Genomic DNA, 15,297 nt, shown 5'->3' on the forward strand with positions numbered 1-15,297 from the left:
ATATAAACAGCAACAACTCATGGAAGCAGTTTTTAATCTACTTGAAAGGCTTAGTGTCTGTGGAAAATTGAGTTCCCTCCAGGTGGGGGGAAAATGCTTTTTAAGAGTAATCTCATATGGAAAGTCTCCCTTCGTTGACTGAGATCCACCCACCCTCTCTCAGGCAGGTTTGCTCTCAGGTTTCTTTTCATGTTCTTTAGGTGAAGAAAGATCCATTAGGCACCAGGGGGAAAAAAACACATTTTGTGTTATTCTCACTGGCCCAGGTGTTACTACAGCTGTGTCATTAACACAATCCTTCTTTGTTTTCAGTTCAATATATTTTTAGAATGCACAAGGCACTTCACCAGCAGATGGACTGAGTGACTTGCATTCTGCAGCATATACTTTAAATTTTCTTTCCAAGAAAATCTGGACATTTAGAAGTTACGTTAAGCAAATTATCTCTGAGAGTTATATTAAAGTTTGATAGAGCTAACATTATTCTGTTATACAAATCCTCATTTATTTTTCCATACTGCTAAAGTCTCTGGTCAAACAGGCTGTGCAATTTTTGTGTGTGTCAAGTTCTTTGTGAGTGAGTGAGACTCTTACAGGAAGGGCATTGAATCCAGTCACAAGCGAAAGTCAAGCAGAAAGCGTACAGGACCATGGACAGCTCCAAAGGCCCTGCTAAGACAGCTAGCAAATATTCTGTTGCCACAGGTAATTTATGTAGGCTGAGCAGTCCTGTGAGGTGGAGGAACTGGCTCAAAGCCAAGGTGAGGCAAGATGAGGCAATCACCCCAAGTGACGGAAGCCCACAAGCAGAGAAGCAGTGTGGGCAACAGCAGCCGTTTCCCATGAGATCTCACCGAAGTCTCTTGAGATCTCACCAAAATCTCACAAGATCTCACAGGGCATATGAGATCTCAAGAGATTTCTGTGAGATCTTGCCACTGCCAGTGCTTTGTGGCTGTCTCCATGCAGCACAGGTCACTGGTGGGAGGGGCGTGTGGCACTGGCGCAGCAGAGGGGTGGGGCAACCGTGGGGTGGGGCAGTACATTCCCATTTCACCTCAAAGGGCGAAACAGAATGTGCCACCCTTGAGCTGGCTGGCTGGCTGGCAGGTTGCCTAGTCTTGTACTGTGGTAGTGTTTGGTTCCTGTGCAGCTGGGGAGACAATGGTGCCTCAAGGAGGCTTGTCTTCTAAGTCAGGGAATGGTGGCAAGGCTTTGTCTCTGGCCAAGATGGCCCTGAGGCGTCAGCAATTCTTCCTCCCTCCCCCACCTCACTCAACAGAAGAAGTAGTCCTAACCTCATCTTCACCAGAGTCCCTTGCTGCCCCCTGCAAGGACCATTGTGACACTACAGAAATCTTCCAAACCTCTTTGACCAGATACCTTAGTATGGCTGGAAAAACGGAGAGAGGTGCAACTTTACCTGTGGACAACAGTAACTCTCTCATGCTCTCATACGTCTACCTGAAAAACTAGCATTTGTCCACAGCCCCACACCTCCTGTCAACCATAGAGCTATCCAGGCAGTAGCCCTGCTCAGAACAATCTAAATAATGCCCTGAGCTCAGAATGTAAGTTTACCAGGTAGATGTGTCAAATTTGCTTGGCAAAGCTATTTGGGGAAGTAAAAATATCTGTCGAACGGACCGCAGTGCTTTGAGAACTTTGAGAAATCAGAGTGAGGACAAGGATAGACCAGCCCTTCAGATGTTCTTGGCCTCGCACTCCCTCCATCTCCAGCTACCATGGCCAATGGATAGGGGTTATGGGAGGTTCACCATCCCTTGCCTACACTTTTGTCAGTGACTGAAGGATTTAGAACTAGAATCAGGTAGGGAAACAATCCCCTGATGGTCCCTTGTCGTGGATCCATAAAACAGCCTTCTGCAGCCTGGTGCTCTCCAGATGTTTCTGGATTTCAGCTCCTATCAGCCCCAGATAACACATCTCATGCTTAACTCCGGATCAACAAATTAAGAAGTACCCATCCCAGCACATGTTCTGCAATTCATTCAGCTTCTTTGCAACCTCCTCAGCCTCCTTTAGCACACATTTAACCCCCTTGTTGTCCAGTGGTCCAACCACCTCTTTGGCTAGCTTCCTGCTTCTAATGTATTTAAATATTTTTCTTTAATGGTTGATCTTAATACTTTCACTGAAATGTTCTCAAAAATTACCCACTTGCTGACATTTCTTTTGCCAGAGTTTGAGCCACTTTTTGAAACTTTTTTTAAAAAAAATGTTATCCACATTTAGGACAGACATTTTAATTTATAAACAAATGAACGAAGACATTCTGAAGGAAGCCTTCTTGCCACTACTCTGCTCATTAACCATGCTGGCATTGTCTTCGATTTTGTGGTACCTTTTCTGCCTTGCAATTTTAGGCAGCGTTACCTGCTAGCCCTAACAGGAGGTGCTATGGATTCAGCTTGGGGCCTTTCTAATGCAAGGCATGTGCTTTTTAAATGAGCTCTGGCCCTTCCAAGAATTTCAGCATAGCAGTGCTCAGAGAACTATTTGTAAATGAATAAACAAGGGTTTCTTCATGGCTTACTCCAGCTGAGTGATGGTAAGCAGAAAACAGGAAGTGCAAGAGGATATACTTCATTTAAGTGGTGCTTTCATTGCAGAGATTTAATGCTCCTGTTGCTCCTTTGGCACAGCGGTTGCTTTGTTTCCCATGATGATCCTGGATTAGCAGCATTTGAACTGCAGATTGTTCTCCCGCATGTGTGGCTTGTGGATGATCATTGCTTTGATTTACAGCACCCGTCATTAGCAGGAAGCATCCGTGAGCCCTTGAAGTTGCATTACACCACTAACAGACCCTCCCTCTACCGTTAGGCAGCTGCCTCAGGCAGCAGGTGTTTGATTTGCATCTATGTTATCATGATTAATGCATTTTTATCCCTCCTTTCCCATAAGGAGCTTGACACGGCTCCCCCAGTCCTTATTTTATGGCCACAACAACCTTGTGAGGTAGGTTAGAGAGGCAGAGACTGGCTGAGACCTCCCCTAGTCAGTTTCACGGCCGAGCAGAGTCATGAGCCTGAGTCTCCTGGGTCCTAGGTCAACACTCTACAAGCCCCATGGCATACACTGGCTGCCATTTGGGGCCATTACCATCAGTTTCCCTTAGCAGTTCCTCCCGAGCCCCTCCCTGGCTCCTCCCATCCTCCTGAGCTGGTGCCTCAGCAGTGTTTGGTTCATGCTGACCAAAGCTGTCTGTCTTGCCTCTTTGCTGCCTCCTCATGCACCACCAACAATGTCATTGGCAAAAGCCCCTGACCAAGCAAGCAGGCAGAGAGGCAACAAACCCAGCCTGTACACCCCCACAGCCATTGTTCAGGTGTATGCGTTACTCTAATGCATGCTGGTGGCAGCACTGTTGCAGTGCTGTGTTTGCTGGAGCAGGTAGCAAGCAGGTGCCAGGTGGATCAGTGGGCAAGAAATGGCAGGACACCAAAGCACAAAGCTCTGTGTGCCTTGCAGCCTGACCTGAACCCACTAAGCTAGCCTGCTGCCCTTAGCCTTGGTGTTCTGTTGCCAGTGTTGAGGGCAGATTGAACAGCTTCTTATGTGGAATGGAAGAAGAGCATCCTTTCTCTTGGGGAGCCAAATGTCTTGGGCCCTTCCTTGTCTTGGCTTGGTTCCACCACTGGCACAGAGAACACTGTCATCCAAAATTTTCTCCTTGCTATAATCTATTGTGGGACTGGGTCTGCATCTGCTTCGTTTTATTGCTTCTTTTCAGCCGATGATTAGTTGTGGCTGGGAAATGAGACATGGTAAGTATTGGAGGAGTGTTGCACTGCTGCTGTTTGTAAGGGTGGTGGAGACCACCAAGGTGGATGTGGTGATGTGTCTTTAGGTGGCTTGTCATGTTTTGGACAGAAATCCCCTGGTAGGTTCATGTAGGAGGGCAAGGGGGCTAGAGAAACCAACCATTACAGGAGAAGGGAGCATCTGAGGTCTCCACCAGTGGCATAGAAATACCTATGAATGGGGAAGGGAATTTAAGCTCATCCCCCACCCCACTCCAAAAAGCCTATGGAGCTCCCTGTAAGTCTGATCCTTAATGCTCAGCTTTTAAATACCAGGAGCAGTTTCTTGATCTCTTGCTTTTCACGTTGGCTTTCAGTCAGAGCGCTGGCTTTATCTCCCTTTTTCATGCATTCCTTGCTTTTAAGAATACCCTGACATTGTGCTTTTACATGCCTTTACTAGCTCAGAGTGGAAACAAAGAGGAAACAGAGATAAAGAGGTAAAGGGCGATACAGCTCACAGTGCGCGAGGCCCTGTGCAGAGACAATCACGCAAGTTCAACGGACAGGCTAGAGGCAACCTCAAGAGCCAAAGGATAAGAAGAGCAGCAGCGTGTGGTGCAAAAGGGCGAGCAGCCACCCAGGATGCAACCTGAGCTGTGTCTGTGTCTGGGGAAAGGGTTGGTTCTGGTATTCGGATGGGATTTGCAGTTTGTGGAGGGTTGCATGTGTGTTGAAGTCTTTCATTAGTGAATTGTGTGAGTCTGCTTATGCAGATGTCATATTGTGCTCTGCCAGTTTGGCAGCTCCCTGCCCCCACAAAGGAACCACTTTCTGTTAGAACTGTTGCTACCCCTGTGACAGGCTTTAAAACATAGGTTGTACTTCCAGGGGGCAATACACAAGGTTCCCAAGGCAGAAATGCTGGCAGCCACTGTGGGGGAGGGGAATTTCCTGCCCCTACCTTTTGAAGGTGAGGACGTGATGATGGAGTCGATGGTCACCACGGTCCAAATTCACATTGACTGCCTGTATATCACACCTTGTGCGACTGCAGGCGGATGATGTAAACAGGGGTGATTATCCACACAGCAACTGTGCCCTGTCACAGAACCAAGAGGTTAAAAAGTATGGGCAGGTGTTGATTCCTCTTTGGTTCACTGTGCCGTCGCCACCAGTGGTTTCACCCCCGCAAACTGGCTCAACAGCCCATTGACCCCAATCCAGAGTTACCCAAACTTAAGCTCGATTGAAATTACAACTAATAGGTATATGCATGTTTAAAAATACATTCAGATGTATCGTACAGGTATCCTTCTCAAGATTCTATATTGTCTCAAACTCCCTGTCAAGTATATTGAGCTGCAAACATTTGCCCTTTAGCCCTTGCTTTTACCTTAGTTACTCATGAGGCTTAGTAACTGTTCTAAGAAGAGGGTGTCTCATTTCCTTTCAGGGAATGCTTCCGTGTTACCCATTAGAATTCCATATAAAATAGTATTATCTATCTCTCACTCTTTTCTCTCCCTAGCATAGTCCCTGTGCTTAGATTGGTTAATAATGTTGCATTTCATTAGGACATGAGCCCTTTTCAGACATTCAGTTTCCCCAAATAATTAGAATTGTGGAGGATGGCCTCCCCAGTTCTGCCTACGCCATTATTTCCCATCCCCACTGCCCTCCATGCAAGGGGCGGTGAAAGTTTCTGCTGTGCATGTGGATCAGCTTCTGAACCATGCAGGGGGACTACATCAGAAGTTCAAAGTTCAGACCCAACTTGTGAAAGGTAGCAGAGGCTATAGTCCTACTATCCCCACTAATACAGTAAGGAAAACGTGAGGAGGAGCACCTGCACGGGGGGGGGGGGAGTGGTGGTGTTCATTGGAAAACCCTGTTTGTTTTGGTTTTGCCTAGAAACTCTAAATACTGTGCAGACTGGAGCGAGAGAGCTGGAGAGCCTCATTCAATCCCTGGGTCTGAGGTTTACCAACCCTAAATTAGGCCAAATTATGAGAACAAAGAACTAGGGAGGTCAGGAGAAGGGATGCAGGACCACAGCTAGCTCTGCTGAGAAGACACACTCTTCCCTACACCAGCTATCTCCTGGCAGCAGCCATTGCACCAGGCTGTAGTGGAAAGGAAGGGAAAGGAAGGGAAAGGAAGAGGTGCAAGGCCACTCCACTGGCCCACCTGAGAGTCCAGCAGTTTTCTTCTCCTTGAACATTTTCATCCCAACGGGTCATCAGAGGAACTTGTAGCCAAGAACTTGTGTCTGAAGTTTGCTTGTTTCCTCCTTCCCACCCCCCCAATCCATTTTCCTTTTGTACCATATCTTAGTAGACTGTCAGCCTGAGAGCAGGGGCTGCTGCCATGTTTGTGATGAACTATATAAGCCATTCTTCTGGGGGGTGTAGAGCAGGATAATAATTCTTTAAACAAACAAACGAATGAATGAATGAATGAATGAGGATAAAGGACGAAGGAAGGAAGATGACAACATTGACCATGAACAGATGCAAGAGATATCACCATAGCTGTCAAGCGTCCCTTATTTGGCGGGACAGTCCCTTATCCCAGCGCCATGTCCTGCTGCTGTGCCTTATTGATGGTGTCCCTTAAATTTCCCGGGTTTCAAAGGAAGCAGCTCATCTCCCTCCCTCCCTCCCTGCTGGCCAGGGAGGAGGGAGGCTCCAACTGTGTTGCTTGGCTGCGTTGCTCACCCAATAAGGAGTCTAAGAATGACTGTGGGGTGGAGCTTGCATGCCTTGTGCCGATCAAATCGGCCGCATTGCCTGGGGACTCGCCTTTGCTCAGCGCTTCCCAGCGGAGAGATGACGGTGGTTTTCCTTGCTGCATCCCCTTTGTCGGGTTGCTGTGCTATGGGAACCACCACTTGAGGCTTTGTTTGGCTGCTGGTTGACTAAAATCCCTTATTTTGGCTGCTGATCCTTTATTTTCGAGGCTGCTGGTCCCTTATTTTCAAATCTGTAAGTTGACAGCTATGGATATCACAGTATAGCTTTACAGGCACTAGGGGATAGGAGAGCCTGATAAAAGGATGAAATGGAGCTGAATTTGAAGAAATGTTGGGGAGGTGCAACGAAAAGGGCTTTAATTTTTGAGGCTAAGGGAGAGAGAGATTTGAAAATAAACAGGGCATAGAACGAGTTGGGTAGAACGAGGTCATCTTCATGTAGAACAACCTGGCAGCTTGTTTGCAGTAGTGCCACTGGCAACGCTGTTCCAATGTACTTAAAGAGTGGTGGTGTGTTCTAATAAAAATAGAAGGAGGCTGGACAGCAGCAGCAAATGTAAAGTTATTGATGTCTGTCTGCAGAGAGGAGCCAGTTCCTGGAGCAGCGTCCAAAAGTCTCATCAAAGCAATTGATTCTCACCAACCCCTCCTTCATGCATCTCTCTGGGAAGGCCCTGGCTAAGGGTGAGCTGCTGGCAGGCGCACAAGAAGTCGCTCCTTAATGAAAGGGCACCAGCTGTTGCTCCGCTCCAGCCTCTGTTGCATCGAAATCCCCAAAGCTCTGCTGAGGCCAAGGCAGCGCAATGCAGCGAGCCTCCAGCTCCATTGGGAGTGCTCTGAACCCCTCTCATGTGCCTTATAAGATGGGGCAGTTAATATTCTGTTACCCATTTGCCCAACATCTCTGTTCAGAATAACATGGGTGCCAATTCATGACATCTCTGTTAAGAGGAGTTGTTCTGCACAAACATGCTCAGTTTGCACATCTCTGCTGAGTGCAGTTTCTGATCTACTGTCCCAGCTGCAGCCTGCCACCCATTCATCATGGCCTCTCGTGTGTCTTTGGAATTCCAAAGCAAAAAACTAGGGTTGTGCACTGTGTTCAGCAGAGTCCTGAACCAAGTGCTCAGGTGGCCCAGGTGGGAAGGTGAGAAGAAGGAGAATTCACAAAATGGGATAGGAGAGGCATACTTGACCAGCTACATTTTCCCAGGAGAAAGCGGGGCGCAGGCTGGATGCCTTTGGATGCAGGCTTGACCACCTGGCTTCTCCTCCTTCTCACCTGATGCACCACTGTCTGTAGCAGCAGCACCCTCTGGTAAGGGCTTTCCTTGCAGGGAAGGCGCTCATAAAGGAGCAGCACCACACAGGATGGAATCCTCCACTTACCAGCTCCTAAGTGGAGAATTTGATTCCTCATAGTGCTGTTTGCAGCTCAAGGGATATGCTGGAGTCCAAACCATCCTGCTCTAAGTCGAGACTCAGGAAGGGGGGGGGGAGAGATAGCACCTACTTCTTCTACCCTCCCCACTGTATGTTTAATGAGGGGTTTTAAACCCCTAATTAAACATCAGCCTCACCACCCTACCCCCCGAATTGATCCAGGGTTGGATCTGGGGCAAGGTGGGTGGTTTCCTGGTCAGCACAGGTCAGGTCAGCCCAATCCAGAGGCCTCAGATTAGGGACCTGGGGCAGATGGATGCCTGTCTGTGTGTGCAGCCTTAGGAAAAAGCAGGTTTATTCAGACCTGGATGCTCAGTCTTATAGAGCTGTATTCAGCTTGGTCCCAAGCTCTAATGGTCTGGGTAGGTGAGCATGAGGAAGGAAAGAAGGAAGGAAGGAATTGTTTTTAATGATCAGCTCTCCGTGCGACAAGGGTTACCAAACTGTCATAACTGTCCTCCCTAAGTAAATAAAATATGGCTCAATCTAATATAATTAAGATGAAGAGTTAACATGGAACATCTGGTAGTGTACATCTGATCTCAGAACAAGCTGATAAAAAGAAAATTTATGACACGGAATTATGTGGTCATAAAAGATGGGTGGGTCAGGTCACAGAAGCGCCAGCCATCGTGTTTTCAAATAGCTCTTCAAATATATCAAGATTATAAATTTGGTTCTATGAATATGATAGCTAAGCTACTCACATCTCCAAATTTTGTTCCAGATATCATAGACCACCAAAGTGGAATATTAAAAATGGAGCAAATCTGTATATGGCAGAGCTCTTCATGTGTTTCACCACAGGCCTCTTTAAAAATGTGATTCCGTTATATATGGGGCTCATCAAATGTAAAAAAAAAGAAGGTAAAGGACCCCTGATAGTTAAGTCCAGTCACGAACAACTCTGGGGTTGTGGTGCTCATCTCGCTTTACAGGCCGAGGGAGCCGGCTTTTGTCTGCTTCCGCAGACAGTTTTTCTGGGTCATGTGGCCAGCATGACTAAGCCGCTTTCTGGCAAACCAGAGCAGTGCACGGAAATGTCGTTTACCTTCCTGCCGGAGCGGTACCTATTTATCTACTTGCACTTTGACATGCTTTCGAACTGCTAGGTGGGCAGGAGCTGGGACCAAGCAACGGAAGCTCACGCCATCGTGGGGATTCGAACCGCCGACCTTCTGATTGGCAAGCCCTAGGCTCAGTGGTTTAACCCACAGCGTCACCCGTGTCCCTTCATCAAATGTAATTCACATAAATGAAAGAGGTGGCTTTCCTGGTGGCTCCTTACTCAGGCTTACAGCTGATCAGTGAAAAGGAGTAGGGCCACTTGGGTATAAATGGTCACCAAATTAACAGCTCCACCAAAATTAAAACTACAGTATGTGGAAACAAGCAGATTCTCCTCTGTTTGGTGCTTTCAACATGTCCAACATACCGATCACACACAATGTATTCAGACTTGTAAAATTATGCTAGAAATTGTGAGGCTGTTGCTTGAGCACCCCAAGGAAAGCTACCTCACACTTTGACAATGTTTGCTTATCTGACAATTGCATAAAAATATATGGGAGAGTCATAGCTCACTGCTACAGCACACTGCTACATAGCTCACTGCCATGCAAGCAGCCCACGGCATTCCTCCATGAAAAAGACTTGCGGCACCAGCTGAGCTCAACATGCCCCAGCCTGTGCTCCTGAGAGGAGATGTTACTGGACAGTGAATTGACTCTTGATAAGGCAGCTTCGTATGTGGCATTTGTATTGTTCACCTAAGGCATGTAGTGTGACAAGCATGGGAAGAATGAGCCAGTGCTCTCCCCACCCAAATAGGTTTTTGACTAGATTGGACACGAGGCTGAAGATCCGTCCAGTGTAAGCAAATCAGGGCAACCCATCCGGCGCTTGTGGGGGCAGCTGCGGATCTGGTAGATGCAAAGCCCCCTTGTTTCCCTGGCATGCCCACACAATCAGCCCGAAACACTGCCAGTCCTGGAGCTGGCATAGTTCTTTCCCTGCCATTACAGTCATATGCAATGAAATGAAAAAACATACTGCCCCCCCACCCCGCATGCAAGTGAGCTAGCGGGGCTACATGTTTTTCCGCCTTTTTAAATCTGTAGCCTTGGAGTCAGTTTTGTTACTAATGTGTGGGACGCATCCAAAGTTAAGCTTTTTTAAAAGTCCTATTGATTTGAATGGGAGAGATGTCAGCATGTTCTTAACTTCCCTGTGGCAGGGTCTTAAAAGTGCTTACCTGTGGCTGGATCTTGCTCAGAATATTCCATGTTTTCTTAATCCAGAAATCAATCATTTCCATTTAGATGCTAACTCCACACCAGCTGTTACAAGGAGATATGTGATCAACCCCTGTCCTGTGCACATCTCCCCAGGACAAGGTCTCACTGAACACAATGGAGCTTATGCCCAAATAACCATGTTATAGGGCTGCATGGCATGAAAACTAAATATATATCCCGAGTTGTTTTTAACTCATCCTGCCCAGAGTTCTACAGCAGGTGTGGGGAGCCGATTATTGGACGCCAGCTCCGATCAGCTGCAGCCAGCATGGCAAATGGTCAGGAATGAAGGAGTTGGAGGGAAGAGCACCTGGAGAGCCACTGATTCCCCTGCCCTGCCATACTGCACTTCACCACACATGAAAATATTCTGCATTTAAACAATCAAGCAAACTGAGGCACTGTTAGTTGGTGGTTCCCTAGACTGGGTGGCCGGGAGGTTGCCCACTCCACTTGGTGGGGTTACACTCCCTCTGAAGGAGTGGATATCCAACTTGGGGGATTCTTCTGGGCCCATTGCTGTCATCTGATGCTCAGGTGGCTTCAGTGGCGCAGAGTGCCTTCCATCAACTTTGGCTGGTGGCCCAGCTGCGCCCCTATCTGAACAGGGACAGTCCAACTACTATTGTCTATACAGTGGTACCTTGGGTTACAGGCGCTTCAGGTTACAGGCACTTCAGGTTACAGACTCCGCTAACCCAGAAATAGTACCTCAGGTTAAGAGCTTTGCTTCAGGATGAGAACAGAAACTGTGCGGCAGCAGTGGGAGGCCCCATTGGTTAAAGTGGTACCTCAGGTTAAGAACACTTTCAGGTTAAGAATGGACCTCCAGAACGAATTACGTTCTTAACCCGAGGTACCACTGTACTCTGGTAAGATCTACATTAGATACTGCAGCACATTATACAGAGGACTGCCTCTGAAGTTGGTTTGGAAATTTCAGCTGTGCTGAATTCAGCAGCCAAGTTGCTCACTGGGGCAAGATGGTTTGAGCACATTACACTGATCCTGATCCGACTGCACTGGCTGCCAATTAGTTTCCAGACCCAATTCAAAGTGCTGGTTTTGACTTTAAAAGCCTTAAATGGCTCAGGACCACAATACCTCAAGGACCGCCTCTGCCCATATGAACCTACCCAGACCCTGAGATCACCCTCTGAAGCCCACCTTCGTGTGCGTCCCCCACAAAAAATCCAGAGAGTGGCAGCATGAGAACAGGCCTTTTCTGTGGTGTCTCGCCAGTTGTGGAATGTTTTCTCCAGGCAGACTCACCTTTAGTCTACAGGTGAAAACATTCCTCTTCATCCAGGCCTTAGGCTGATTAATATCCAATGCCCTTTTAAATGTGCTGTGGGAGAGAGGATTGTTGGTTTGTTGTTCTTATTTTCACTTTGTATTTTGTGGTTTTTAAATTGTTATTTTATGCTGTGAACTGCCACTGGAACTGCAAATGAGGGGCAGTATATATACAAAATAAATAAATAAGTGAATAAGTAAATAAATAAGGCAAGATCAGAGGTCATCATCTGCTAGCACAACCCTACCACCCAAACCTTCCCAGGAGCACCTCTAACCTGGCAGGCAATGGGTTTACTACTTGGTCCTTGTTCCTCACAGTTTGCTGAAGTGTCTAAAACCAGCTCTGCTGCTAAGTTACATGCGTGTGTTTTTTTAAACAACCTGCAAAAGCATACCATCCCATATGGAATCTGCCAAGCCAATAGCAATGGCAGTAATGTTTGAATGAGCAAGAGCTCAATTTGCTGAGAATCTGCACCCGGCAAAGTGTCATTTCTGTGCATTGGTTTTCACATAATGAAGACTAATGGCAGGAGAACAAAGATTAACATGTGCTGTGATTTCCCTCTGGATGATGAGAGCTGAGAAATTGCAAGTGAAATAAATAAGTCCAAATACTAAGCATTGTGTTTCTGAGGTTGATTTGGACATGGTTTATATTTGGGTGGGTGGCGGGGCTTGAAAGAAGGAAGGCAGACCTATGCTGATGATAAAATTAGTAAATTAAAAAAGCATGGGGAATGAGGGGTTTGCGGTTAGGCTCAGAAAACCAACCAGTAGAAAAATCAGCCTGGCTAGTCTTTTTGACCTCTGGACCAGATGCCAGAATGTTTGCTTGCAAAAGCCAAAATTCTAATGAGAATTTTCAAAAGGAAAGTCTGCACCATTATTTCAACATGTATCTATAGCCCTCAAGTGTCCTGATTGAACTGGGACATCCCGGATTGATCCCAAACGCAGATGCCCATTTTGGCCAGAGCGTGGGACCAAATGATGGGCATTTTTTGGTTCCATACTGTGGTGCAAGCCAGCATGTCACTGCTCACCTTCCTCCTTCTGCCATGGCACTTCCAGAAGTTGGCTGGCTGGCTGGCTTCCAGAAGTTCACCTACAGCATGGGAGGAGGAGGCAGATCTGGTCCACACCACATCTCCTGACACGGCACAGTCAAGGGCAACTTTCCAGAAGGTCTCTCTAGTCTGCACATGTCTCCCGACAAGCAGAAGTCCTCACACAGGGCTCCTTAGGTGGCTCTCTCACTTATGTTCACAAACTGATGTGGAAATGTGGTGAACTAAACATTGGAACAATGAAAAACTGAAAGACACCCAAACTGGCAGATTCATCCCTCCTTGCTCACAGTGGTGATGCCAACATACCTTGAGTGGAGAGCCATTCCTGATCCCTCCAGCAAGAAGATCACCCTCACTTGTAGAGACTCTTTGCACAAATCTTAATTTGCAAGTAGGGCTGAATTAACCATGAAGCAAACTAAGCATGTGCTCAGGGCATCAGGGGAAGGGGGACACCACAGAAATTTCCCTTTGCTGAATTTTTAACATTAATGGCCACAGATTGCTCAGCTGAGCATTCATTTTCTCAGCTGGAGTATGTTAAAAACCCCAATAGAACAACTATGCAACAAGGCAGGCTGGATGCCTTATCTCTGCTAAATATAGAAGCAGATGTGTTTCATAAGATAGTTTTGAGGATCTGATCAAAGACTTTGCAACTAGAAAAAGCAGGAGAATGTTTTTCAAATATAAATAAAGTGGAAGTATGCAAAAGTAAACATTAGTTTCCATTATACTGTAGGTTTTGTTTCATTTCAAAAAATAAAATTTTGCAGTGTATTATTGTTTATATTTTGAATTAGATATCTAGGGGGTACCAACATTTTTTAAATGCTTATGGACTCTGAAGGCCTTAATCTGGCCCTCCCACAAGGAAGGCAGTTCCACAGACCAGGCTGTCACTGCTGAGTTCCCTGCAGGCTAAGAAGCAGAGCATAGAATATCCAGGTGGAACTGCAATGTGAGTTTAGGTGGACAAAATGCAATTACCTAGGTTGGAACGCAGCCAGCTTGAAAGCTTCAAACTTTTATGAAAAGTGCCAGGGATTTTTAATGACATGTTCGGGGAAAGCTCACAGTGTGTTTTGCAACTCATCAGTGAGGCAGTAGATTCCCTGGCATGAGGCCAGGGAGAAGCACCTGAGGTATGGTGATCAACTCATCAGTGCCGGTTGCAGATGGAAAAGGTCCGTGAGCACTAGAGATTCTCAACTTTTTCTGGGTCCTTCCTGGCCAGTTGAAAGCCCTGCCTAATTTGCTTCAGAATTCTGGTTGCTAAGAAATTGAATAGAGGGGAGAGGGCTGTTGCAGTCAGATCCTATTTGTGGGTTTTCCAAAGGCAACTGGTTGGCTACTGTGAGAACAGAGTGGTGGACTAGATGGGCCACAAGTCTGACCCAGCAATTGTTGTCTTATGTTCTCGTGCTTGTGCTGATGATGCTTTGTGCATGAGAATCAACATTAATTCATTGCCTCTATTTTTTCTCCACTCTCCTAATGTCGCACAATGGTCTCTCTTCCTTTCCTGCAGTTCTCCTTTTTTGCACCAACAATTCCTTAACTTTAGTAATAGCTTTCCCGACTCTGCCCCTCTCGTTCCCTTCCTCTGGGCTACCCTCTCCTCCCCTGTGTCCAGTCCTTCTTTTGTTCCCTGTTTGGATGCCTGAAAGCTCCTATTTATTACAGTAATATGAAGAGAGAGTCTCTTTTCTCTTGTGGCTGCAGATGGGTACCTTGTTCAATCCAAGTTCTGTTTGCTGCCGAAGAATAACAATGAACTGGGACATTGCAGGGACACAGCGAAAGAGCATCTCTGTGTTTCGAGAGACATCGCCATGTCTGGGGCCAAAATAACTTCACTTGTTTTATTTATAAACTGGGAGGGGGGTTGGCTGTGAGCAGCATACAGATGTTGTTGCAGCTGGCCCTGTGTTGTGCTACACAGGACTCGTCTATAATTTCTGGCCTACACCAGAAGGGGGATTGCAGGCCCTTCTGTCTGGGAAGTTCATCGTTTTCCCACTGACAGTCTGAGCAGTTGTTGTAAGTCCTGCATTTACTGGAAATGTAGAATGAAAATCCTTTCAAATGGCCTGATATGAGAGTAGATCTGGGCTCTGGGCTCTGGCAAGATGCCTGCTATGCAGGCGGTGGGGACATCAGTGGGGTGAAATGAAGCTATCAAAGCCTTGGGGCTCTACACGCACAATGCCCCTCCCTAGCTACACCCATTATCTCCAGGCACTGCCCCTGGCTTTGCATGGCTGGAATGTGTCCTTGACTTCTTGCTTGTCTGGATGGAGGGCTAAGAGGGGTGTGCAAGTGTGTGCAGAAACTACACATGTAGAATTCACATTGTTTGTTGTGCCCTCCTTTGCTTCTGGCCCTACACATTACTGGCATCTATCCCCCTACTTAGAAAAGAATGTGGCCTTCAGACTGAATCCTGCTGTGATGGGACCTCTCAAATTGTGGGAAGCACTAGTTTAGCTGTTGGTCACTCTTCCCATTGGGATATGGAAGATCACCCTGTCTCACCTGGAAGGAGTGAGTGGAGGAAAGAGTTCACACCCTTAATGTTGATGTTGGTCCTAACTGCACTGTCCCCCTTCTTTAAATGCCGCATCTTCAGTAGAAATGACTGAGGATTTTGTTTGTTCCAC

At 46.9% G+C, this 15,297-nt stretch overlaps 1 protein-coding gene across 2 annotated transcripts in view; it reads left to right on the plus strand.

The window, feature by feature from the left end:
- The window catches only part of TNR (tenascin R), a 383,580-nt gene that overhangs the window by 59,588 nt on the left and 308,695 nt on the right, over positions 1–15,297 (plus strand). The gene's annotated exons all lie outside the window — the stretch shown is intronic.

This window comes from Podarcis pityusensis (assembly GCF_964106645.2).
Source record: "Podarcis pityusensis genome assembly, chromosome: 6".
Taxonomy (NCBI): domain Eukaryota; kingdom Metazoa; phylum Chordata; class Lepidosauria; order Squamata; family Lacertidae; genus Podarcis; species Podarcis pityusensis.